Source organism: Rhinolophus ferrumequinum, chromosome X (assembly GCF_004115265.2).
Source record: "Rhinolophus ferrumequinum isolate MPI-CBG mRhiFer1 chromosome X, mRhiFer1_v1.p, whole genome shotgun sequence".
In the NCBI taxonomy this organism is placed as follows: Eukaryota; Metazoa; Chordata; class Mammalia; order Chiroptera; family Rhinolophidae; genus Rhinolophus; species Rhinolophus ferrumequinum.
In genome coordinates, this window is record NC_046284.1 from 90,879,809 (window position 1) to 90,905,593 (window position 25,785).

Below are 25,785 nucleotides of genomic sequence, written 5' to 3' on the forward strand. Positions count from 1 at the left end.
GGAAAGGTCTTTATTCCTCCTCCATATCTAAAGGATATCTTTGCTGGATATATTATTCTTGGCTCATAATTTCTCTCTTTCAATAGTTTGAATATTTGGTTCCACTCCCTCCTGGCTTGTGGAATTTCTACGGAAAAATCTGATGATAATCTAACGGGCTTTCCTTTGTATGTTACCATCTTCTTTTTCCTGACTGCCTTGAGGATTCTTTCTTTGTTGTTGATTTTAGACAGCTTCAATACAATGTGCCTTGGAGAAGGCCTGTTGGGATTGAGGTAATTTGGTGTTCTATTGCTTCTTGGATTCGAGGATCCAGTTCTGTCCACAAGTTTAGGAAGTTCTCATCAACAATTTGTTTGAATATAGTCTCTGTTCCCTTTTCTCTTTTTTCTCCTTCTGGTATGCCCATTATTTTTATATTGTTCTTTCTGATGGAATCAGAAAGTTCTTGTAGAGTTCTTTCATTTCGTTTAAGTCTCAAGTCTCTTTCTTCTTCCATCTGTGTCATTTCCAGGTTTGTATCTTTGATGTCACTGATTCTTTCCTCCATCTGGTCAACTCTACTACCTAAGCTGGTTATTTCATTCTTAACTTCTTCTATTGAGTTCTTAATCTCCACAAATTCTATTTGGTTCTTTTTTAAAATTGCAATCTCTTTCTTAAAATGCTCATGTTGTTCTTTTATTGTGTTTTTGAATTCATTAAACTGCCTTTCTGTGTTTTCTTGCATCTCGTTGAGTTTTTTCAGAACTGCAATCTTGAATTCTCTGTCATTTAAGTCACTTATTTCCATATCTTTAAGTTCGTTTTCTGGAGACTTTTCACTTTCTTTCTGAGCTGTCTTGTTGCCTTGGTTATTCATGGCAATGACTGATTTATTATTTCTCTTCCTAGTCATATACAGGAGTGGGTTCTGCAACAGGTGGATAGGAAGAGGTCTTTCTTTTGTTTTCCAGTACTCGTTGGTGGAATGTTTTATTTTCTCTTCGACTGTAGCCTTTTTTTCTCTCTCACACGGTAGTGCTCTGTTTTCTCTGCAGTATTCCAGCTTCTCACACAATGGGGGAATTCCCTGGGAGAGGGGCTTCTCCTCTTTTAGTAGTACACCTGGGTGACAGGCCGCAGTTCCTTGTGGGTATGCGGAGAGCTTTTGAAGGTCCAGTGGTCTGCCTGCACCAGATTCAGAGCCTATATGTTTCAGCAGTTCTGTTTACTCTGCAGGGATCCGCCCAGATATGTGGGGCCAGGGGCAGGGCGAGTTGTGAGAGGTGGCCCAGAGCATTGGCAGGGACCACCACCACAGCCGGTCCTGCTTCCTCATCTCCCTCCCCTCTGCCAGTACTAGTTGAACTGTGAATCTGTGTTTGTGGTCCACAGTTCTCAGAACAGCAAATATTCTGTTCTTTTGATCTGACACTGCTACTGTTCCGCTTCTAGCACCAGGCATGTGGGGGCAGGTCAAGCTCTGCGGGGTCAGGGAGAGGGCCCCTAGTCTCAGTGCCTAAGGCTTCCATTTCCTGCTCGGCAGAGAGGGCTTAAAGCACCGTTTTCAGCCTTCTTTCCTCAGTCTTTTCTCCGAGTTCTCTGCCAAGATCGTTGGGTTCAGCCGTGTTATGTGCTGCTCCCTAAGCCCTTTGGGCCATAAGTAGAGCCCTAGCTGTCCGAGTTCTTTCCTCTCCCGCAGCTGCCGAAATTCTGCAGGAGCTCGGAACACTGAGCTTGGTCTGCGTCTGTGCCCGCGTGGCTCCCTCTCCGTACTTTTCTCTTTCCTCCTCCCCCCCGCTCGCGGGATTCGCCCACCTTTAGGTGAATTCAGTAGTGGGCCTCTTCATCTTGCCTGTCTGCTCTGCAGGGAGTCCTTTGTGGAGTTATTGTTTTTCGAGTAGTTGTCAATTCCAGGGGACCTTTACAGAGGCTCACCTCACGCCGCCATTTTGATGACGTCTCCTCAGTCATTGTGTTTTCATTGTCATTTTTCTCAACGTATATTTTGATTTCTTCCTTGATTTCATTTTTTAGCCATTCATTGTTTAGTACCACGTTTTTTAATCTCCATGTGTTTGTGTGTTTTTTAGATTGTTTTTTGTTTTAATTTTTATTTCTTGTTTCATACTACTGTGGTCATAGACGATGCTTGATATGATTTCAATCTTGTTAAATTTATTGAGAGTTGTGTTTTGGCCTTACATGTGATCTATCTTGGGAAATGTTTCATGTGCACTTGAAAAGAACATATATTCTGCTGCTTTGGGGTGAAATTCTCTAAAAAGATCAATAAAGTCCATGTGGTTTTGTGTGTCATTTAAGGCTTCTGTTTCTATGTTGATTTTATTTCCAGAAGATCTGTTCATTGGTGTCAGTGGGGTGGTAAACTCCCTTACTATGATTGTGTTACTGTTGATCTCTGCTTTTATCTTGGTCAATATTTGCTTTATATATTTAGGTGCTCCTATCTTAAGTCATGGATGTTTACTAGCATTATGTCTTCTTTTTAGATTGATCCTTCTGTTATTATATAATGTCCGTCTTTCTCTCATTACAGTTTTCATTTTAAAGTCAATATAACTATTGGTATCGCAGCTTTTTTCTCATTTCAATTTGCATAAAATATATTTTTCTATTCCTCTACATTCAGTCTGTGTGTGTCTTTCAATCTGAGGTGGATCTCTTGTAGAGGGCATATGCATGGGTCTTGTTTTCTTATCCATTCAGCTACCCTATGTCTTTTGTTTGACACATTTAATCCATTTATATTTAAAGTGTTTATTGACAGGTACATAGTTATTGCCATGTTATTATTCATATTGTCAGTGTTCATTTGTTTGTTTATTTTCTCCTTTCTTATGCTTAAAGAAGTCCTTTTAACATTTCTTGTAATATTAATTTGGTGGTAATGAATTCCTTTAGCTTTTTCTTGTCTGGGAAGTTCTTTATCTCTCCTTCAATTTTAAATAACAGCCTTGATGGGTAGAGTAGTCTTGGTTGCAGGCCCTAGTTTTTTACCACTTTGAATATTCCCTGCCGCTCTCTTCTGGCCTGCAAAGTTTCTGTTAAGAAATCATCTGACCGTCCTATGTGGGCTCTCTTATGGGTAACTAACTGCTTTTCTCCTGCTTTTACGATTGCCTCTTTGTCTTTAACCTTTGCTATTTTAATTATAATGTGTCTTGGTGTAGGCCTGTTTGGCTTCACTTTGTTTGGACTCTGTGCTTCCTGGACTTGTATGTCAATTTCTTTACCAGGTAAGGGAAGTTTTCAGTCATTATTTATTCAGGTTCTCAACCCCTTGCTTCCTCTCTTTTCCTTCCGGTACTCCTATGATGTGAATGTTGTTACGCTTGATGTTGTCCCAGAGGTCTCTTAAACTATCTTCATTGTTTTGGATTCTTTTTTCTTGTTGCTCTTCCAGTTGGGTGTTTTCTGCCACCTTGTCTTCAAAATTGTTTATTCGACCCTCTGCTTCATCTAGTCTGCTGTTGATTCCTTCTAGTGTATTCTTTGTTTCAGTCATTGTAATCTTTATTCCTGACTGGCTTTTTTTTTTTTCATGTTTTCTATGTCCTTCTTTATACTTACTATCTCTTTGTTGGAATTCTTACTAAGTTCCTTAAGCATTCTTATAACCAGTGTTTTAAACTCTGTCTCTGGTAGGTTGATTGCTTTCATTTCATTGAGTTCTATTTCTGGAGCTTTCTTTTTTTCTTTTATTTGGGACTTTTTTTCATTTGTTTCCTCATTCTGGCTGCCTTTCTGTGTTTGTTTTTATGTATTAGATAAATCTCGTGTGTCTGTCAGTCTTTGCTGGGTGGCTTTATGCAGTATGTTTCCTGTGTGGTCCAATGGTGCACTCTCCCAGATCTCCTGTGCATGTGTTCCAAGAGTGTCCCTTGAGTGTGCTGTATGTGTTCTCCTGTTGTAGTTCAGCCTTGATTGCTTTTGGTGTGTCAATGGGTGGGATTGACTCCCAGGCTGACTGACTGTGAAGATTGGCTAAGCCTATAGTGTATGAACTGCAGAGTGTGGCCTGACCCCTCAGGGGGTCTTCACACCTGTGGGCTCTTGTGCCTGTTGAGATCCCCCCTTGAGCATGCTGCTTGTGGGACTAGCCAGGTAGTGCTCAGGTGTGGTCTCAAGCTGGCCTCTGAGTGTGTTGTTTCTGGTGTTTTGGGAGCAGACCTTGTGCGGGCCGATTTCATCCTTGCCTGCTACCAGACTGTGGCTACCTGGTATGACCCACAAAACTATATGTGGTTGGCTGCTGCCTGTGATGGACCTGGAGGCATGTGGGGTGCTCTCACTATGAACTGAGACCAGCTGCCACTAGTAGTAGGCCTGAAGCAGTTTAGCAAAAGGGTCGGGGTATGGTAGGCCTATTGCCACCTGCTAGCTGCCCGTGAGGCCCAGCTATTGAAAGAACCTCCTTAGATGCATGGGTCAGTCTGACTGATCTGGAGTTGAGAGTGCCCTCAGCTATGCAGCACTAGCTGGGTGGTGTGGAGTTCCAGGAAGTCACAAGACATGGCCAATGGTTTTGACAAAGTTAATGCAAATTCAGTTCTTACCCCAGTGCCTGGCCTGTGACAACTTTGCATAGCACCCCAAGAATACTGCAGCCAGCCACTGCTCACCTCAGGGCAGTGCCTGGCTTGTGACCACTTTGTGAAATGCCCTTAGAGCACTGCAGCCAGCCACCCCTTGCCTTAGTCTCACAAATTCCCAAGAGATGCTGTGATACAGGTCTTTGGTTATGACTCACCCAAAAATGTTTTCTGGGCTGCTATGAGCCATCTACCCACTGCAAAAAGGCTTCTGCATCCTGAGGGGTGGGGCCAGCAGCTCAGCAGTCAAGGGTGTCCTGGGCGACGTAGCACCAGCTGTGCACGGGGAGGGGCGAATACCCAGGATGTCACCAAGATAATGTTCACACGTGGATTCCACCAGATCAATGTGGTCCCAGACATGGTCCTTTGGGGAAGAGCTTAACACTGAAAAGTTGGTGCCCTTCTATAGGCCACATGTGTGTCAGGCTCTACACAGGGACAACAATGGTTCCCATCCCTCCAGCTCCCGTTTGGAAGCCACACAACTCAATTCTTTCCCACACGTCTCCAGGCCTTCAGAGCTGCCACCCTTCCACCAGAGACCAGGTAAGTGCCTGCAAGCCAGGAAGTCCATGTGATGGCCCTACAGGAGGGCGTCTGGGTTTCTAGCCACCCTCTATCCCACCAGGAAGGGCAGAGTCCTCACTGATTTTCACTGCCAGATGTTGTGGGAACTCCACTTCCTAGCACAGGACGTGTTGGCTGGGGAGTCCAGCATGTGGCTGGGAGAACTCCCTCTTAAGTGGAGACCTGTGCCACTGAAGTGTCCCTCCCAGCCTTCAACCACCATCTGTGGGCTTGGGGTCAGCCTGCTTTGTGTTTCCCCCCTTTCTACCAGTTTTGATGTGGCCTCTTCTTTATATCTTGTTATAGGTGTTCTGTTCAGCTAGTTTTCAAATAACTCTTGAGGTTGATTGTTCTATAATTTATTTGTAATTTTGGTGTGATCTTGAATGCAGTAAGCATAGTGTTTACACAATCCACCATCTTGGACATGATCCCAACATCATTTTCTATAGATTGATGTTTTTTCTGTCATGTTTTATTGTTTCTTTGCATGTCTTATGATTTAGTTTTTTTTTGTTGAAAATGACATTTTATGTAATGTAATGTGGTAAGTCTGAAAGTCATATTATTCAGCCTGTTTAGGGTTTGTCATTTTCTGTAGTGTTTTGTGTTTTTTTTAATGAATTTTCTGAACTAATTCTATAAAGGATATAAAGTCTGTACTTTTGTCACGTGTGGCCATTGAAGTCTATACTTGGTTAGTTAAATAGTCAGCTAATGATTGGACGGAGATTTTCTTAAAGGTCTATGACCAGTAAATCTCTCCCAGTTTTTGCTGAGGAGATCTGTGCTTGTGTCAAGGTATGTCTTCAACACTCAGACAGTTTAAAACTTTGCCTTAGCCTTCATTTCCTACTTGCACAGAGTCTCAAGGTCACCCAGAGGTGAGAGTTTAGACCCTCCTGAAATTCTTCCTGTGCATGTGCACAACACTGGACATGGAAATAGGTTTAGGCATATGCTTGGACTTATAGATTTTCAGGAATATGTATATCAGTGCTTTTGAAAACCCCCATGAAACTTCATTCTCTAACTTTTGCTTTCAAGGTTTTTTTGTTAGTCTATTGTTTGCCTCAACTGTTATCCACTGCCTCGGGAAACCGTGAAGTTCAGCAATGGTCTGTAATTGCTTTTTGATAAATGTCCTGGGGGGAATAAAACTTTTCACACTGGGAAAGCTCTGAGTCAGGTAAGATACAGACAGCTTGCAAGTATGGTTTTCTAGGGAACCACCAGGAAGGTCACAAATTGACAATTTGGGGGACTCATGCTTTGAAAGATCTTCAGCCCTATTTTGTTCTCACTTGTTGCCAAACTTCACCATCAATGTGGGTTGTTGTTTTTGAAGGCCACCACACTCCTTGAAAGCAGAGAATGGAACTAGGAAATTTGCCCCAAAGCTTGTTGTTTTTTACCAAGATTTACCAGTTGTTTTTCTTGAATAAACATTCCCTGGAATGCGCAAGTCTTTAGTTAATTTCCAGAGTTCTGAAAAGTTGATTCTGATAATTTTTCAAGTTTTCTCATTGTTTTTATGGAGGATAAAAATTTGGAGGTCTTTCTTTGCCATTTTCACTTTAAAACTGTAAATTTACATAATGCCCATAATATTCCACTTCTTAAGCAGTATCTATTATCTGCTTAAGCAATGATAAACTTAGGATATTCTTTTTTCCTCTTAGTTTCCTTGCTTCACTTCTACCACTCAATTTAAGTTAATTATATTATATTTTTGTTTATCAATTTTGTTTAACTATGCTTATGCTTCTATGACTTCATTTGCAACTTTAAATTATCTCCTTGGACTCTTAGCAATTATAGATGCAGCAATTAGATGTGTGCAATACTTTATATTTTTCCCTCCCCCATCAATTTTGCCAATTATATTGTCTTAATTTGGGTTCCCTCAGAGGCAAACTATTAGACAATGATTCAAGTGTAACTTCTTTATTTGTGAAGAGCAAGAAATACCAGTAGAGAAGTAAGCAAGTACACAGAAAAAACAAAGCAACCAATAAAAGGAGTATTATACCAGCTATTTCTGTGGGTGACTGGAGCTTAATATTGTGAAAATTTTCTGGGAAAGTTGTCTCTCTAAGGATCAAGAGATCTGAAGTATTTGTTCACTAACTATCATAAATCATTTGTTGAGGGCATCTCCTGGGGAGATTTGAATTCCTTGGTACTCCTTTTATGCTGCCCTCAGGAGAAAGACACATTTATTGGCAGGTGAAATCAGCTAGAACAAACTGAAGTGATAAAGCTTGCAGTGATACAGATGTAGCACTGAAAGATTCCCTTACATATTATATCATTTCTCCACTATTATTATACAAATTTTGCATTCTATGTTGTGCTTTCTTCCCCATATATGTTAAGCTTTGTTCTACTGTTAAATATATTCAAAATTCATTATGAATTTTTTCTCCATAATGTGCTAGTTAAGCTCTTTGTTGTCTTATATTTGTCCTCCATTAGTTTCCTCAGGAAGTTCTCATAGCAATGATATTCCCTGAGTGCTTGCATTTTCAAAATTATTTGTATTTATTCTTTTGTGCTTTAAGCATAATTTCATTGGATAGAATATTTTTGGCTCACATTTTTGCCAAGGCACAACAGGCAGCTGTAAATATCAGTGATGGTCCCTGCATTTCTTGACTTAACTACTGTACTAGGTTGAATAGTATCTCCCCCAAATTTATGTCTACCCAGAACCTCAGGATGTTATCTGGTTTGGAAATAGGGTCTTTGCAGATGTAATCAAGTTGAAATGAGATCATACTGAATTAGGATGGGTCCTAATCCAAAGACTGGTATCTTTATAAAATGAGGGAAATTTAGACACAGACATGCACTTGGGAAAATTATATGAAGAGACATAGGGAAGAATGTCATGTAAAAATAGAGGCAGAAATTGTCATGATGGAGCTACAAGCCAAGGGATATAAGGGATTGCAAGCCACCACCATAAGCTAGGCGAGATGCATGGGACAGATTCTCCCTTAGAGCACCCAGCAGGAACCAGCCTGGCTAATACCTTGATTTTGAATTTCTAGCATCCAAAACTATGAGAGAATACGTTTCTGTTGTTTTAAGTCACCTAGTTTGTGATACTTTGTTATGGCAGTCCTAGGAAAGTACTCAAACCATTATATGTAACTTCCTGATTCTCTGAAAGACAACAACCTTCCCTCATTGGTTCCAAATGAAGTAAAGTTAATTTCTTTACTTACAGTTACTTTCTCTTGTGTAGAGTATGCATACAGAATTTACATCATGTATTATGTAAGCTTCATATTCTAATTTCTCTTGGGTAACTCTTTTACATGCAAAACCAGGTAGATGACTATATTCTTTGCAACTTTTCAAGGCTGAAGAGTAGAAAGCATAGATGGATGCATGTGCACATACACACAGGCACACACATGCATCACTAAAATGCATGGAAAAAAGTTTAAGAAAATATTAATAATGTTGAAACTATAAAATAAGAACTAGAAGAGAAAATAAAAGTAATTAAAATAAATTAAAATTTTAAAGAGAGATAATTACAATAAAGATTAATGTTAAGACTATTGAAAAAGGGGGAAAAAGACAAATATTTAAAACAAAAGCCTAAAACTAGTCTGGTAAAAAGTTTAAAACCAAAAAAGAAGAGAAGGGGAAATCTAAAGTAAAAATATAATGAGTAAAGATACATAATGAGGATAAATAGCTAAAATTAATGAGGCTAACTTAAATATTACAAAATCAGGAGAGACTTCTGGAAAGGGAGAAGTGAGGACCCTTGTAAATCTTCTCTTCTATAAAAGTAAAGAATATATTAGCAAAATTGGTCAAATTTAAGTTTTTCAGAGCTCTGAAAATTAACTAAATGCTTGCAACAATCTGAGAAGGATCAATTCAAGAAAAATTGATGAGCCTTGGTATGACTGGCAAAATTGCATATTTAAATACTACCTTATCAGTAATCAGCTTAAACCTAAATGTATTGATCATTTCAATCAAAAGTCAGAAATCGACACCATTTCTTTTTCAAAACTCATGCTCTAACTCTACCATCTACAAGACACAATTTAAAATGAGAAATACAGTAGATTGAAACTAAAAGGATGGAAAATGATATATGATGCACAGGAAGCAAAAGAGAGCTGGAATGCCTATATTACCATCATAGAAAACACTTTAAGACAAAAATTTTTTATCAGAGTTAACAAAAGACATTTTATAATGATAAAAGAATCTTTCAATTAGGAAGATATAATAATTATATACATATGTGCACTTAACAGAGCCCAAAAATTTCACATGAAACAAAAATTCACAAAATTGAGAGTACATATAGACAATTCAACAATAATAGTTACAGACTTCAATAGCCACTTTAAATAATGAATAGAAAAACTAGGCTCATGGTCAATAAAGAATCCACCGAAAACAATAGAAAACACATTCTTCTGAAACACACACAAATACTCTCCAGGATAGAATATCTGTTAGGCTATAAAAAAAAGCCTAAATACATTTTGAAGGATTAAAATCATACAAAATATGTTTTCCAACAGCAATGAATTAAATTAGAAATCAATAATGGAAGAAATTTTGAAAAATTAAAAACAAATATGTGGAAATTAAACAACACAGCACTAAATAACCAATGGCTCAAAGGAAAAATTTTAAAGAAAATCATATACTAATATGAGATGAACAAAAATGAAAAGCCAACGTACTAAAACAATGAAGAGAGAAAACAAATTATTAAAATCAGGCATGAAAAAGGAGACATTGCTATTGACCTTACCTAGGCAGACAGCAGAATATGTGGGCTGCATTATTTGTATTACTGATACATCTTCTTTCAAGCAGGAAGCCATGAACAATGGACCTAAAGATCCATTTGATAGATCTGAGCCACCTCTGTGTCTAGAGATTAATCTCAGATGGGTTGATAGGCAATACAAATGAAGTGAAATTTATATCTGCTATTTTCTTCCAGAAGGCCTTCTCCCAAACCCCAATATTTATGAAGCTTCTATTCAGAAGAGGTCAGTTGTAGAACTACTCGAAATAGTTATTACCAGGCATTTTTATAAAGGCCCATGGGACACCCCGGCCTTTGGAACTTGTTTCATATATGGACACCAACAAAAATGTAGCAAAAATAGCCTGGTGACTAGACTTGATCAAACCTACCCCACTTACTTTGTGAATAATTAGAATTTGTCTGGATAAAGGCAAGAAACTTTTTCTTATTATATTCATTTATAGTACCCAGATGCTTACTTTTTAGCTATTTTCACAAAATTAGAAGTTTATTAAGGTTTTTGCAGGATTAAATTTTAAGATTATCTGAGGCACACATGGTTTTTTTATGTTTTTTTTTTTTTTTTTGGAGTATCTATCCTAGAAGATTGCTTGTCATTCGCACTCCCCAGCACACACACACATACATACCACATACGCACTCCTTAGTGTGCTACCTCCTTGTCAGCATATCCTAGTAAAGGACTGGGAAGGACCAATCTTCTATCACTGGAAACTGTTGCCAGCTTTGATACTGAGTATGCTGGAGGGGAAAACAAAGCTTTAATTAATACTCTTGTAGAAATCCCCTCCCACTTTTCTACATGGTTATTTATTTTGTTAACCCAGACTTTAGGGTATGACAGCCCTGTGGCAATCTTGCATTCTATACAACTTCCTTCCCTCCTCTCAGCCGTAACCAACTTTAAGCCAGAAATACTCCACTTCGTCTTTGGGTAAAATCTACACTGAACCACCTTCTTATGGCCGTGACAATGTCAAAGTCACTAAGATGCCACAAGGATAATTTATAATAAAGAAAGACTCAATAAATAGTTATATTTCTTAAATTTTCTTTTGGCATGATGCCTTTTTCTGGAAAGCGACCTCCGTAATGAATGCTTGTTTCTCTTCTTGCTGAAGCAGCTGCTACCCCAGCCAATCACAGAAAAGAAAGACTGGTCGGGCTTTCAAAAGTCCTGAGTGTTAGATTGTTACAAAATAGCCTCCAATGAACCATCCCACCCTGAATTCATGGACTTGTGCAGTCTCCTCTAACACTGAATGAAAAATGGCTCATAAGTTTCTTGGGTCAATAGAATGTGACAGAAGTAATATTGTCCAAGCTCTGGACTAAGCCCCTATGAGCTCTTACAGCTTCTTCTTTTGCTCTCTTGGACACCTAAGACAATCATGCTGCAAAAAGTCTGAGATGAAAAACCATATGGAGAGAGAGGTTCAACTATTCTGACAGAACTCAGATCCCACCAGTGACTTCTGCTCAATACAGTTGCATAAGTGATTCCAGGCAAAAATAACATTAGAACCACCCAACCAAACCATGGAATCGTGAAAAAAATGATAAATTGCTGCATAAAGCCATTAAATACTGGATTTGTTATGCAACAATAAACAACTGATACAGTTATTGTTTGTAAAGATTTCAGGTGCTGAGAGCTGGCTTCTCTTACAAGGGTGAACTACATGGGTTCATAGTCACGGGCTTCTGCATGGGTCTGTAGTTCCAAGGAATGTTGGAGCCAAGTGTTTCATCTGAGCCTGCAAAGCAAAGTTTTACAGTGATGAATGTTTCTCAGTTCCAGTATATATTAGTATGTACAGAGTCTGAAAGTGTAGCAAACTGCTTTTTTGACCTGCTTTTTTTAAGAGAAACTGGCAAAATGCCTGGTGAGAAAAGGAGAATACAAAAAACTTCTGTAACTCTAGGTGACTCTGTTCATGTTTGATTATTTCATTTTCCAATGGCAATGTCCCAGCTGTGCTCCAGTGTCTTTGCAGTTTACATCAGGGTTCAAACGGGATGTTTTCCTAATTTCTCTCTTTTATCACTTTTTTCATCCAACTTGCTTGGTTTTCCTGCCTAATTTATCATGGGCAAAGCCTCAGGTGAAATACTTCTTGCTTAGAATGGCATTTACACTATTTATCACACTGGAAGTTAGTGATAAGAGTCTCATTTTAGAAATACAGCCGCCAAAATTTTAAGATAATCTTAAAATTTAACACTGCAAAAACCTTAATAAACTTGTAATTTTGATAAAATAGCAAAAAAGTAAGCATCTGGGTACTATAAATTGACATAATAAGAAAAAGTTTTTTCCCTTTATCCAGACAAATTCTGATTATTCACAAAGCAAGTGTGGTTTGATCAAGTCTAGCCACCAGGCTATTTCTGCTACATTTTTGTTGGTGTCCATATATGAAACAAGTTCCAAAGGCCGGGGTATCCCATGGGCCCCTATAAAAATGCCTGGTAATCATTTCGAGTAGTTCTACAACTGACCTCTTCTAAACAGAAACTTCTTAAATATTGGGGTTTGGGAGAAGGCCTTCTGGAAGAAAATATCAGATATAAATTTTACTTCATGTGTATTGTCTATTACAAATGAATAGTGTAATGACACAGCGTATAGATTCTGGAGCCAGATTGCTGGGTTTTGAATCCTAGGTATTTGAATGGTTCCTGACCTTAGGTAGATTGTTTAACAACCCTTTGCTTCATCTTTCTTATCTGTCAATTGGGGGTAATAATAGTCATACCTACCTTGGAGACATTATAAGTAAGAGTAAGTGTACTATACACAATAGCCAAGACATGGAAACAACCGAAATGCCCATTGGTAGACGACTTGATTAAGAAACTGTGGTACGTTTATACAATGGAGTATTACCTAGCCATAAAGAATAATGAAATCTTACTATTTGCAACAATACGGATGGAACTAGAGGACATTATGTTAAGAGAAATAAGTCAGACAGAGAAAGACAAATACCATATGATCTCATTTATATGTGAAATCTAAAGAAAAGAATAAATGAATGAACTAATCAGAAACAGTCTCAGAAACATAGAGGAAAAACTAAGGGTTGCTAGATGGGGGGGGGATGTGGATAAGGGGGAAGGTGAGGGAATTAGAAAGCACAATCGGTAACCACAAGATGGCCACGGGGATACAAAAGTCAGTTTGGGAAATGTAATCAACAATGTTGTAAAGATTTTGTATGGTATCTGATGGACACTTGTCTCATTAGGAAGACCACCTCAGGGATGATGTAGATGCCTGATCACTGCACTGTGCACCTGAAGCTGAAGCTGAACAATAATGAATGTCAACTACAATTATATATATATATATACACACACACAAGAAGTTGAGTACAGCATTAGGAACAGAGACGGTGGACATGTAACAGCTGTATGCGATGTCAGAGAGGTAGTAGATGGGGGAGGGGAGTTATCACTATGTGAGGGATATAAATGATAAATGTTTAACTATTACATTGTTTTATATACCTGAAACTGATAAAAAAAAGTTTAAAAAAATAAAAGGTTAAAAAAAAGAATAAATGTAAACTTGGCACTTAGTAGCTATAGAAGTTTGGCTGTTAGCATCATTTTGATTATTATGGAAGAAGAACTAATGTAATAATCAGAAGACAAGGATTTTAGACCCAGATCTTTGACAAACCAAACACTTAACACTTAATCTAACCTTGGGTAGATTACTATGTCTCTGCAGCCTCAGTTTTTCATCTAGGAAATAAGTACGTAAGGACCTTTTCAGCTGTGAGAAGCACAGCAGACCAAGTAAACATCAATAGAGAAACAGGAAAATCTTAACTAGAAATCTTGGCATGAGAAAGGTGTGTACAAAAATGGTCCCGATGGAGCTCACCAATGAACAAAAGCAAAGGACAGTCAAAGTTTGCCAAGACCTTTTGGAGAGGCAACATGATGTTTGGGGCCCTGTTATCACTGGTGATGAAACATGGGTGTACCAATACGACCCTGAAACAAAGTGTCAAAGTGCACAATGGAAGTCAGCCAATTATACACAATTAAAAAATTCCATCAGTCCAAATCAAGAGTCAAAACAATTTTGCTAACCTTTTTGATATCAGAGGGATTATTCATTATGAATTTGTACCAACTGGACAAACAGTGAACCAAGTTTACTCTTTGGAAGTGCTGAAAAGGCTGTGTGAAAAAGTTAGATGAACTGAACTTTTCGCCAACAATTCATGGCTCTTGCATCATGACAATGCACCAGCTCACATGGCAATGTCTGTGTGGGAGTTTTTAGCCAGAGAACAAATAACTATATTGGGATACCCTCCCTACTCATCATATCTGGCCCCCAGTGACTTCTTTCTTTATCCAAAGATAAAGAAAATATTGAAAGGAAGACATTCTGATGACATTCAAGACATCAAGCGTAATACGACAACAGACCTGATGGCCATTGCAGAAAGAAAGTTCCAAAATTGCTTTGAAGGGTGGAGTAGGCGCTGGCATTGGTACATAGCTTCCCAAGGGGACTTCGAAGGTGACCATAGTGATAATCAGCAATGAGGTATGCAGCACTTTTCTGAGCATGAGTTCGCAAACTTAATTGTCAGATCTATGCTTTTAGTTGTTTTTCTATCTAAATAAAGCAGAAATAGTAATTTCTGTTTTGTCTTGTTTTTAACATAAATAGCAGTTTGCATTTCAACTTAGGAACAGATCTGTATTCTTTCTATGTATGCAGATAGGGACTTACATCATTGTTTTTTAGCTGCTGTGTCATATTTCAGAGTATAAATGCACAATGACTTATATAATCACTCATTTATTGCTAGACATTTAGACTCTTCCCAGCTTTATTCCCCTTTTATAAACAATGCAACAATGAATATCCTTGTACAAGTCTTCTAGTGCCAGAGCCTCTAAGTTTTTGCAAAAAAATACTGTGCTATTTACTTATTTACTTATTTATGCCACAATAAAAAACAAGACCTCCTTATTTCCCTGTTTTAGCGTTGTGAGTGTGACAAGTTTTGTTATGCTACTCAGGGCTCACGATCTTTTCTTTCTTTCTGTGTTGCGTTGAGTAAGATTAAAGGGCCCTCTGACAGAAATCTCTAAATTATAATTTTTATGATTCCTTCCTGCACTAAGACATTTACGAAATATTATGGAATTATGATTTCCAAAATTGAGGGATAAATACAGGACTAAATTCCTTAAGATGCTTTTCTTGACAAATACTTAAAGGTAAAAATCAAGTGATAATTTTTTACCTTTTATGTGTGTTACCTTTGAGTATTGAGCAAATTGGGCTTTAAGGGTAAATTAGCTGTTCTAGTCATTACAACTAAGAATCTGTCAGCACTTGGGTCCTAAAAATCTATTCACAAGAATTCTCAAATATCCATAATCTTCTTTGCATGACATCCTTCTTGGGAAGTCTCTTTTTATATCATTCCTTTTGTTTTTAGTGATTGCTCTTGAAAGAAAAAAACATATAAGAAATGTGTTCAGGTGCCTAAATATCCCATCAATCACTTAAGGAAAGAACAAGAGTCAGTAACATTTAGTGGTGTTTTAGATGTACTTATATACATTTTGTAACTTAATCTTTATTGCAAATATTAAAAACATATATTGCTTTCATTTTATAAAATGTACAACTAAAGCATGGAAAGAAAAATATTGCTTTCTCTTAGTCTCACAACTTGTAAGTATATGAAGGATCTCAGTATATCACATGATTTCACTTGGTGCAATGGACGTGATCTTGGTTCAAATCTTAACTAGACCTCTCTTTCACAGTCTAGTCTTAAGCAAATCATTTTCTGTTTCCTAGATCTCCATTCCCTCTGTGAAATAAAAGTTATGACAAATATGTCTTACAGGCGTAAATTTATATAAATAATTTATAAAATACCCGTTAAATATTAGTGCTGATATTACATAATATTAATGCTAAGTGTGCACTTATTCTACCGTGTTTCCCGAAAAATAAGACCTAGCTGGACAACAAGCTCTAATGCATCTTTTGGAGCAAAAACTAATATAAGACCTTGTCTTATTTTACTATAATATAAAACTAGATCTTAAATATAGTATAATACAATATAATATATAATACAAAGTAATGTAATATAATATAATATAATATAATATAATATAATATAATATAATATAATATATAATTTAATAATACCCGGTCTTATAAGTATATAAGTCTTATATAAGTTTTAATATAATACCCGGGTATTATATTAATTTCTGCTCCAAAAGACACATTACAGCCGATTACCCAGCTAGGTCTTATTTTCAGGGAAACACGGTATGAAAGATTAGTAATTGAAAGTTTAAAAGTGCTATACTCCAATTCCAAAATAAAACTATAAAATAAGACTTTCAAAAGTGAGCCAAATATGTTTAATAAACCTTCAGAAAGATGCTGAATCTTAATCACTCATTAGAAGATATTTTCTAAGATTCTAGTATAGGTCAAAGAGCCGGCTGAGCATGACAGTGAACAAAAATAAGTGCAGACATTGCCCTCTTGAGTCTAAAAACCTAATATATGAGAGAGACTGTGATAGGTTGAATAATGGCACCTAAGAAGTACGTGACCTAATTCCTAGAACCTATGAATATGTGATCTGAAATGACAAAAGGGACTTTGCAGATATGATTAAAATAAGGATTTTATTTTTTTATTTTTTTAAAATTTATTAGGGTAACAGTTGTTAGTAAAATTACATTGATTTCAGGTGTACAATTCTGTATTACATCATCTATAAATCGCATTCTGTGTTCACCACCTGGAGTCAGTACTCCTTCCGTCACCATATATTTGATCCCCCTTACCCTCATCTCCCACCCTCCACCCCTTACACTCTGGTAAACACTATACTATTGTCTGTGTCTATGAAATCTTGTTTCTCATTTGTTTGTCTTGTTCTTTTGTTGTTTTTGCTTTATATACCACATATCAGTGAAATAATGTGGTTCTCTGCTTTTTCTGTCTGACTTATTTTGCTTAGCATTATACTCTCAAGATGCATCCATGTTGTCAAAAGTGTTCCTATATCACCTTTTCTTACTGCCGAATAATATTCCATTGTGTATATATACAACAACTTCTTTATCCATTCATCTATGGAAGGACATTTTGGTTGTTTCCATGTCTTGGCCACCGTAAACAAAGCTGCAATGAATATTGGAGCACACGTGTCTTTATGTGTAGATGTTTTCAGATGTTTTGGGTAGATACCCAAGAGAGGGATTGCTGGGTCAAATGGTAATTCTATTCATAATTTTTTGAGGAACCTCCACACTGCCTTCCATAACGGCTGCACCAGTCTGCATTCCCACCAAGAGTGTATGAGGGTTCCTTTTTCTCCACAGCCTGCCCAACACTTGTTACTATTTGTCCTGTTGATGATAGCCATTCTGACTGGGGTGAGGTGACATCTCATTGTGGTTTTTATTTGAATTTCTCTGATGATTAGTGATGTTCAGCATTTTTTCATATGTCTATCTGCCATTTGTATGTCCTCTTTAGAGAAATGTCTCTTCAGGTCGTCTTCCCATTTTTCAATTAGGTTGTTTGTTTTTTTGTAGTTGAGTTTCATGAGTTCCTTGTATATTTTGGATATTAGCCCCTTATCGGAGGCACTGTTTGCAAAAATCTTCTTCCATTCAGTTGGTTGCCTCTTTATTTTGTCGATGGTTTCTTTTGCTGTGCAGAAGCTTTTAAGTTTCATATGGTCCCATTTGTTTATTTTAGCTTTTACTTCCATTGCCTTTGGAGTCAAATTCATAAAATGCTCTTTGAACCCAAGGTCCATAAGTTTAGTACCTATGCTTTCTTCTATGCAGTGTATTGTGTCAGGTCTTATGCTTAAGTGTTTGATCCATTTTGAATTAATTTTGGTACATCGTGACAGATAGCAGTCCAGTTTCATTCTTTTGCACGTGGCTTTCCAATTCTCCCAGCACCATTTATTGAAGAGGCTGTCTTTCCTCCATTGTATGTTTTTAGCTTCTTTGTCAAAAATTACCTGTCCATATTTATGTGGTTTTATTTCTGCGTTCTCAATTCTATTCCATTGATCTATGTGACTGTTTTTCTGCCAATACTATGCTGTTTGATTATTGTAGCCCTGTAATACAAGCTAAAGTCACAGAGTGTGATACCTCCAGTATTGTTCTTTTTTCTTAAGATTGCTTTGGTTATTCGGGGTCTTTTGTGGTTCCAAACAAATCCGATGATTTTTTTGTTCTATTTCTTTAAAAAATGCCATTGGGATTTTGATGGGGATTGCATTAAATCTGTATATTTGTTTGGGTAACATGGCCATTTTAACTATGTTGATTCTTCCAATCCATGAGCACAGAATGTCTTTCCATTTGTTTGTGTCTTCTTCAATTTCCTTCAAAAATGTCTTATACTTTTCAGCATATAGGTCCTTCACATCCTTGGTTAAGTTTATTCCTAGGTATTTTATTCTTTTTGCTGCAATTGCAAAAGGAATTGTTTTTTGTATTTCTTTTTCAGAGATTTCATTGTTCCTATACAGGAATGCAATGGACTTTTGTACCTTGATTTTGCAGTCAGCAACTTTACTGTATTCATTGATTGTTTCTAATAGCTTTTGGTGGAGTCTTTAGGGTTTTCTATATATAGCATCATGTCATCTGCAAAGAGTGATAATTTAACTTCTTCATTCCCAATGTGGATGCCTTTTATTTCTTTCTCTTGCCTGATTGCTCTGGCAAGGACTTCCAACACTATGTTGAAAAGCAGAGGTGATAGGGGACAGCCCTGTCGTGTTGCTGAACGTAGAGCAAAGGGCTTCAGTTTTTCACCATTAATTATGAGATTAGCTGAGGGCTTGTTATATATAGCCTTTATTATGTGAAGGTATTTTCCTTCTATACCTATTTTATTAAGTGTTTTAATCATAAATGGATGTTGTATCTTGTCAAATGCTTTTTCTGCATCAATTGATATAATCATATGATTTTTGTCCTTTATTTTGTTTATGTGATGTATCACATTGATGGATTTGCGGATGTTGAACCATCCTTGTGCCCCGGGGATGAACCCCACTTGGTCGTAATGAATGATGTTTTTAATGCATTGTTGTATTCGATTTGCTAGAATTCTGTTTAGGAGTTTTGCATCTGTATTCATCAGAGATATTGGTCTATAGTTTCTTTTTTTGTGTTGTCCTTACCAGGTTTGGTATCAGGGTAATGTTGGCCTCATAAAATGAGTTAGGGAGTACTGTGTCTTCTTCAATTTTTTGGAAGAGTTTGAGCACGATTGGTATTAGATCCTCTTTGAAGGTTTGGTAGAATTCACTAGTGAAGCCATCTGGTTCCGGACTTTTGCTTTTAGGAAGGTTTTGGATGATTGATTCAGTTTCATTACTGGTGATCGGTCTGTTTAGATTTTTGAGTTCTTCATGGTTCAGCCTAGGAAGGCTATATGTTTCCAAGAACTTGTCCATTTCTTCTAGGTTATTGAATTGGTTGGCATATAGTCCTTGATAGTTTTCTTGGATGATCCTTGGTATTTCTGTGGTATCCGTGATAACTTCCCGTTTCATTTCTGATTTTGTTAATTAGTGTCTTCTCTCTTTTTATCTTAGTGAGTCTAGTCAAGGGTTTGTCAATTTTGTTAATCTATTCAAAGAACCAGCTCTTTGTCACATTAATTGTTTCTATTGTCCTTTGTTCTCTATTTCATTTAGTTCTGCTCTGATTTTTGTTATTTCCTTTCTTCTGCTGACCTTGGGTGTTACTTGTTCTTCTTTTTCTAGTTCTTTAAGGTGTAACATGAGGTTATTAATTTGGGATTTTTCTTTTTTCTTGAGATAGGCCTGTACTGATATACATTTCCCTCTTAAAACTGCTTTTGCTGCATCGCAAAAATTTTGGTAGTATGTATTTTCATTGTCATTTGTTTCTATGTATCTTTTGATCTCTCATCTAATTTCTTCTTTGACCCAGTCGTTCTTTAAAAGTATGTGGTTTAATCTCCATGTGTTTGTGTTTTTTCCTGCTTTCTTTTTGCAGTTATTATCCTATTTCAAAGCATTGTGATCAGAGAATATGCTTGGTATGATTTCAATCTTCTTAAATTTGCTGAGGCTGATTTTATGTCCCAATATATGTCTATCCTTTAGAATGTTCCATGTACACTGGAAAAGAATGTAGAGTATGATGTTTTAGGATGAAGTGCTCTATAAATTATAATTATGTCCATTTCATCTGTGTGTCATTTAGGGCTGCTATTTCGTTATTTATTTTCTGTTTGGATGATCTATCCATAGCTGTCAGTGATGTATTTAGGTCCCCTAGTATAATTGTGTTTTGGTCAATTTCTCCCATTAGTTCTGTTAGTAGTTGCTTGCTATATTTCGGTGCTCCCTGATTGGGGGCATATATATTGATGACTGTTAGGTCTTCTTGTTGTATAATCCCCTTTACCATTATGAAATGTCCATCTTTGTCTCTTGTTATCTTTTTCACCCTGAAGTCTGTTTCATCTGATATCATTTGGCTACACCTGATTTTCTCTGGGTACCATTTGCTTTGAGTGTCAATTTCCACCCTTTCACTTTGAGTTTATGCTTGTCCTTGTAGCTGAGATGTGTCTCTTGGAGACAGCATATGGTTGGGTTTAGTTTTTTGATCCAGTCTGCTACTCTGTGACTTTTTATTAGTGAGTTCAGTCCATTTACATTTAAGGTGATTATTGATATGTGAGGATTTCCTGTCATTGTATCTTTAGTTTTCTGGTAAGGCTGTGTATCCATTGTTTCTTTGCCTTTTTGTTGTTGACTATTATTTCTGTATGGTGGTATTCTATGATGTTTCCCTCTGTTTCTTCTTTTATTAAAGTATGTATTTCAGTTCTGGATTTTTCTTGATTGGTTACCCTTAAGTTTAAGTAAAAGTAAGTTTGATATTTAGAATGTTACATTTTCTTTAGCACGCTTACTTTCTCCATTCCCATATTCCGGTTCAGGCCTTTACTCTCCCCCCTTTTTATGTTTTGGTTGCCACAAATAGTCCCTGTTGATGGTGGTTGAATAGCCTCCTTTAGTATTTCTTGTAGTGCAGGTCATGTATTAGAGAATTCCATCAGCTTCTGTATGTCTGGAAAAGTCTTTATTCCTCCTTCAATTCTAAAGGATATCTTTGCTGGATAGATTATTGTTGGCTTATAATTTCTCTCTTTCAATAGTTTGAATATTTGGTTCCATTCCCTCCTGGCTTGGAGAGTTTCTGCTGAAAAATGTGATGATAATCTAATGGGCTTTCCTTTGTAAGTTATCGTCTTCTTTTCCCTGGCTGCCTTGAGGTTTCTTTCTTTGTCATTGATTTTTGACACCTTCAACACAATGTGCCTTGGAGAAGGCCCATTGGGGTTGAGGTAATTAGGTGTTCTATTTGCTTCTTCGATTCGAGGTTCCAGTTCTTTCCACAAGTTTGGGAAGTTCTCATCGACTATTTGTTTGAATATACTCTCTGTTCCCTTCTCTCTTTCTTCTTCTTCTAGTATGCCCATTACTCTTATATTTCTCTTTCTGATGGAGTCAGAAAGTTCTTGTAGAGTTCTTTCATTGCTTTTAAGTCTCAAGTCTGTTTCTTCTTCCATCTGTGTATTTTCCAGGTTTCTATCTTCTATGTCACTGATTCTTTCCTCCACCTGGTAAACTCTCTTACCTAAGCTGTTTATTTCATTCTTAATTTCTTGTATTGAGTTCTTAATCTCCAGAAATTCTATTTGGTTCTTTTTTAAAATTTCAGTCTCTTTCGTATAATGCTCATGTTGTTCTTTGATTGTGTTTCTGAGTTCATTAAAGTGCCTTTCTGTTTTCTTGCATCTTGTTGAGTTTTCTTCAGAACTGCAATCTTGAATTCTCTGTTGTTTAAATCACATATCTCCATATCTTTAAGATCCTTTTCTGGAGAATTTGCACTTTCTTTCTGAGCTTTCTTGTTGCCTTGGTTATTCATGGCAATTACTGATTTATTATTTCTCTTCCTAGACATCTATAGGAGTGGCCTCTACAGCAGGTTGATAGGAAGAGGTCTTTCTTTTGTTTTCCAGTACTTGTCAGTAGAATGTTTTATTTTCTCTCTGACTGCAGCCTTTTATTTCTCTCACATGGTAGTGCTATGTTTCCTGTGCACTATTCCAGCTTCTCACATAATGGGGGTATTCCCTGGGAGACGGGCTTCTCCTCTGTTAATAGTTTTGTGTCACCGGGTGTAGTGTCTGTGTGGGTATGTGGAGAGCTTTTGAAATTCCTAAGCTCTTCCTGCACCAGATTCAGAGCCCATATGTTTGAGCAGTTCTGTTTTCTTTTGCAGGTATCCGCCCATATAGGTGGGGCCAGGGGCGGGGTGAGTTGTGAGAAGTGACCCAGAGCAATGGCACCGACCACCACCACAGCCGGTCCTGCTTCCACATCTCCCTCCCCGTTGCCAGAACTTGTTGGGCTGTGAATCTGTGTCTGTGGTCCACAGTTCTCAGAACAGCAAATATTCTGTTCTTTTTATTTGACACTGCTACTATTCTTCTTCTAGCACCGGGCAGGTGGGGGCAGGGTGAGCTCTGGGAGGGCAGGCAGGGGGCAGCTAGTCTCGGCGCCTAAGGCTTCCATTCTGTGCTCAGCAGTGAGGGCTTAAACCACCGTTTTCATCCTTCTTCCCTCAGTCTTTTCTCTGAGGTCTCTGCCGTGAGCGTTGGGTTCAGCCGTGTTATGTGCTGTCCCCTCAGTCCTGTGGGCCATAAGCAGAGCCCTATGTGTCCGTGTTGTTCCCTCTCCCGCAGCTGTGGTCGTTCCGGGATGCAGCGAGGTTGGAGCACTAAGCTAGGTCTGCGTCCTGCACCAGCACGGCTCTGTCTCTGCACTTCTCCCTTCCCTCCTCCCCCACTCGCATGATTCGCCCACCTTTTGCTGAATTCAGTAGTGGGCCTCTTCATCTTTCCTGTCTGCTGTGCAGGGAGTCCTTTGTGGAGTTTTTGATGTTTGATTAGTTGTAAATTCCAGGGGAGCTTTACAGAAGCTCACCTCACGCCACCATTTTGATGACGTCTCCTCCAAATTAAGGATTTTGAGGTAAGAGATTATCCTTGGTCATCTGGGTGAGCCCAATGTAATCACATGTCCTCGATAATGGTGGCAGAAGGAGATACTAATACAGGAGAAAATGACAACTGTAACGACTGAAACAAATTCTACAGCTGCTGGTTTTGAAGATGGAAGAAGGGGTGTTGAAGCAAGGAATGAAGCTCTAGAAGAAAAAGCAAGGACACAGATATTCCCTGGAGATTATGAAGAGAGTGCAGGTCTACAGACACTGATTTTCGCACAGTGATAATGATTTCAGGCTTCTGACATCCAGAACTGGGAGAAAATAAACGTGTGTTGTTTTAAGCCACCAAGTTGATGGTCATTTGTTACAGCACAATAGGAAAGTAATATAGAGAGAACTTATTTAAATAAGTCCACAAACAGTAGACATCAAGTAGGGAATCTCCACTCCCGCAGTGTAACACACTGACAGGTGCCCATGACTCACTGAATATTTGAGAGTTATAGCCCCTCTCTTGAATTTCCTGTGTTCTTTCTCTCCCCATCAATTGTATCTTATGCTTATCAAGAGTCAGTGGAGTTTTTCCCCAAATATGTTGAATCCAACACATGGAATTTTCCTAAGCTAAGTGTTAAGTTAGTGTTTTGGATTTTTTCAGACAGATACCCAGAAGTGCAATTGCTAGGTCATAAGGTAGTTCTATTTTTAATTTTTTGAAGAACTTCCATACTATTTTCCATAGTGGCTGCACCGATTTGCAATCCCACCAAAAGTACACAAGGGTTCCCTTTTCTCCATGTTCTGACCAACACTTGTTGTTCGGGGACTTATTGATGATGGCCATTTTGACAGTTCTGAGGTGATACATCATTGTGGTTTTAATTTGCATTTCTCTGAATATTATTGACATTGACCATCTTTTCATCCACAGTATGATTAACACTTATGTGTACAATCTAAAGAACAAAACTAATGATCAAACAAAAGACAAACAGACTAATAGACACAGATAACAAATTGATGGTTGCAAGATGGGAAGGAGGTGAGACGTCATCAAAATGGTGGTGTGAGGTGAGCCTCTGTAAATCTTCCCTAGAATTTACAACAAATGGAACAACTATAACTCCACAAAGGACTCCCTGCACAGCAGACAGGTAAGATGAAGAGGCCCACTTCTGAATTCAATGAAAGGTGGGCCAATCGCGCAAACGGGGGAGGAGGGAAGGGAGAAGTGCGGAGCCGGAGCCACGTGGGTGCAGGACACAGACCTAGCTCAGTGCTCCGAGCTCGCTGAATCCCGGAACTACCACAGCTGTGGGAGAGGGAACAACTCGGACAGCTAGGGCTCTGTTTATGGCCCACAGGACTGAGGGGACAGCACATAACACGGCTGAACCCAACGCTCATGGCAGAGACCTCGGAAAAAAAGGCTGAGAGAAGAAGGCTGAAAACGGTGGTTTAAGCCTCCACTGCCGAGCAGAGAACGGAAGACTTAGGCACTGAGACTAGCCGCCCCCTCCCTGACCTCTCAGAGCTCGCCCTGCCCCCCACCTGCCCGGTGCTAGAAGCCGAACAGTAGCAGTGTCAGAGCAAAAGAACAGAATATTTGCTGTTCTGAGAACTGTGAACCACAGACACAGATTCGCAGCCCAACTAGTTCGGGCAAAGGGGAGGGAGCTGTGGAAGCAGGACCAGCTGTGGTGGTGGTCGCCACCATTGCTCTGGGCCACCTCTCACAACTCAACCCAGCCCTGGACCCACCTATCTGGGCGGAACCCTGCAGGGGTAAACAGAACTGCTGAAAGATATGGGCTCTGAATCTGGTACAGGACGAGCTTTGGAACATAAAAAGCTCTCCGCATACCCATGGACACTACACCGTGTGACCCAGGCGAACTATTAACAGAGGAGAAGCCCGTCTCCCAGGGAATCCCCCCATTGTGTGAGAAGCTGAAATAGTGCACAGAAAACAGAGCACTACCATGTGAGAGAGAAAAAAAGGCCGCAGTCAGACAGAAAATAAAACATTCTACCAACAAGTACTGGAAAACAAAAGAAAGACCTCTTCCTTTCAACCTGTTGTAGAAGCTACTCCTGTAGATGTCTAGGAAGATAAATAATAAATCAGTAATTGCCATGAATCACCAAGGCAAAAAGACAGCTCAGAAAGAAAGTGAAAAGTCTCCAGGAAAGCAACTTAAAGATATGGAAATATGTGACTTAAACAACAGAGAATTCAAGATTGCAGTTCTGAAAAAACTCAACGAGATGCAAGAAAACACTGAAAGGCAGTTTAATGGACTCAGAAACACAATCAAAGAAACAACATGACTTTTTTATGAAAGAGATTTAAATTTTAAAAAAGTACCAAATAGAATTTCAGAAGATTAACAACTCAATAGAAGAAATTAAGACTGAAATATCCAGCTTAGGTAGTAGAGTTGAACAGATGGGGACAGAATCAGTGACATCAAAGATAGAAACCTGAAATGACATGGATGTAAGAAGAGACTTGAGACTTCAAAAATGAAAGAACTCTACAAGAACTTTCTGACTCCATCAGAAAGAGCAATATAAGAATAATGGGCATACTAGAAGGAGAAAAAAGAGAGAAGGGAACAGAGAATCTATTCAAACAAATTGTTGATGAGAACTTCCCAAACTTCTGGACAG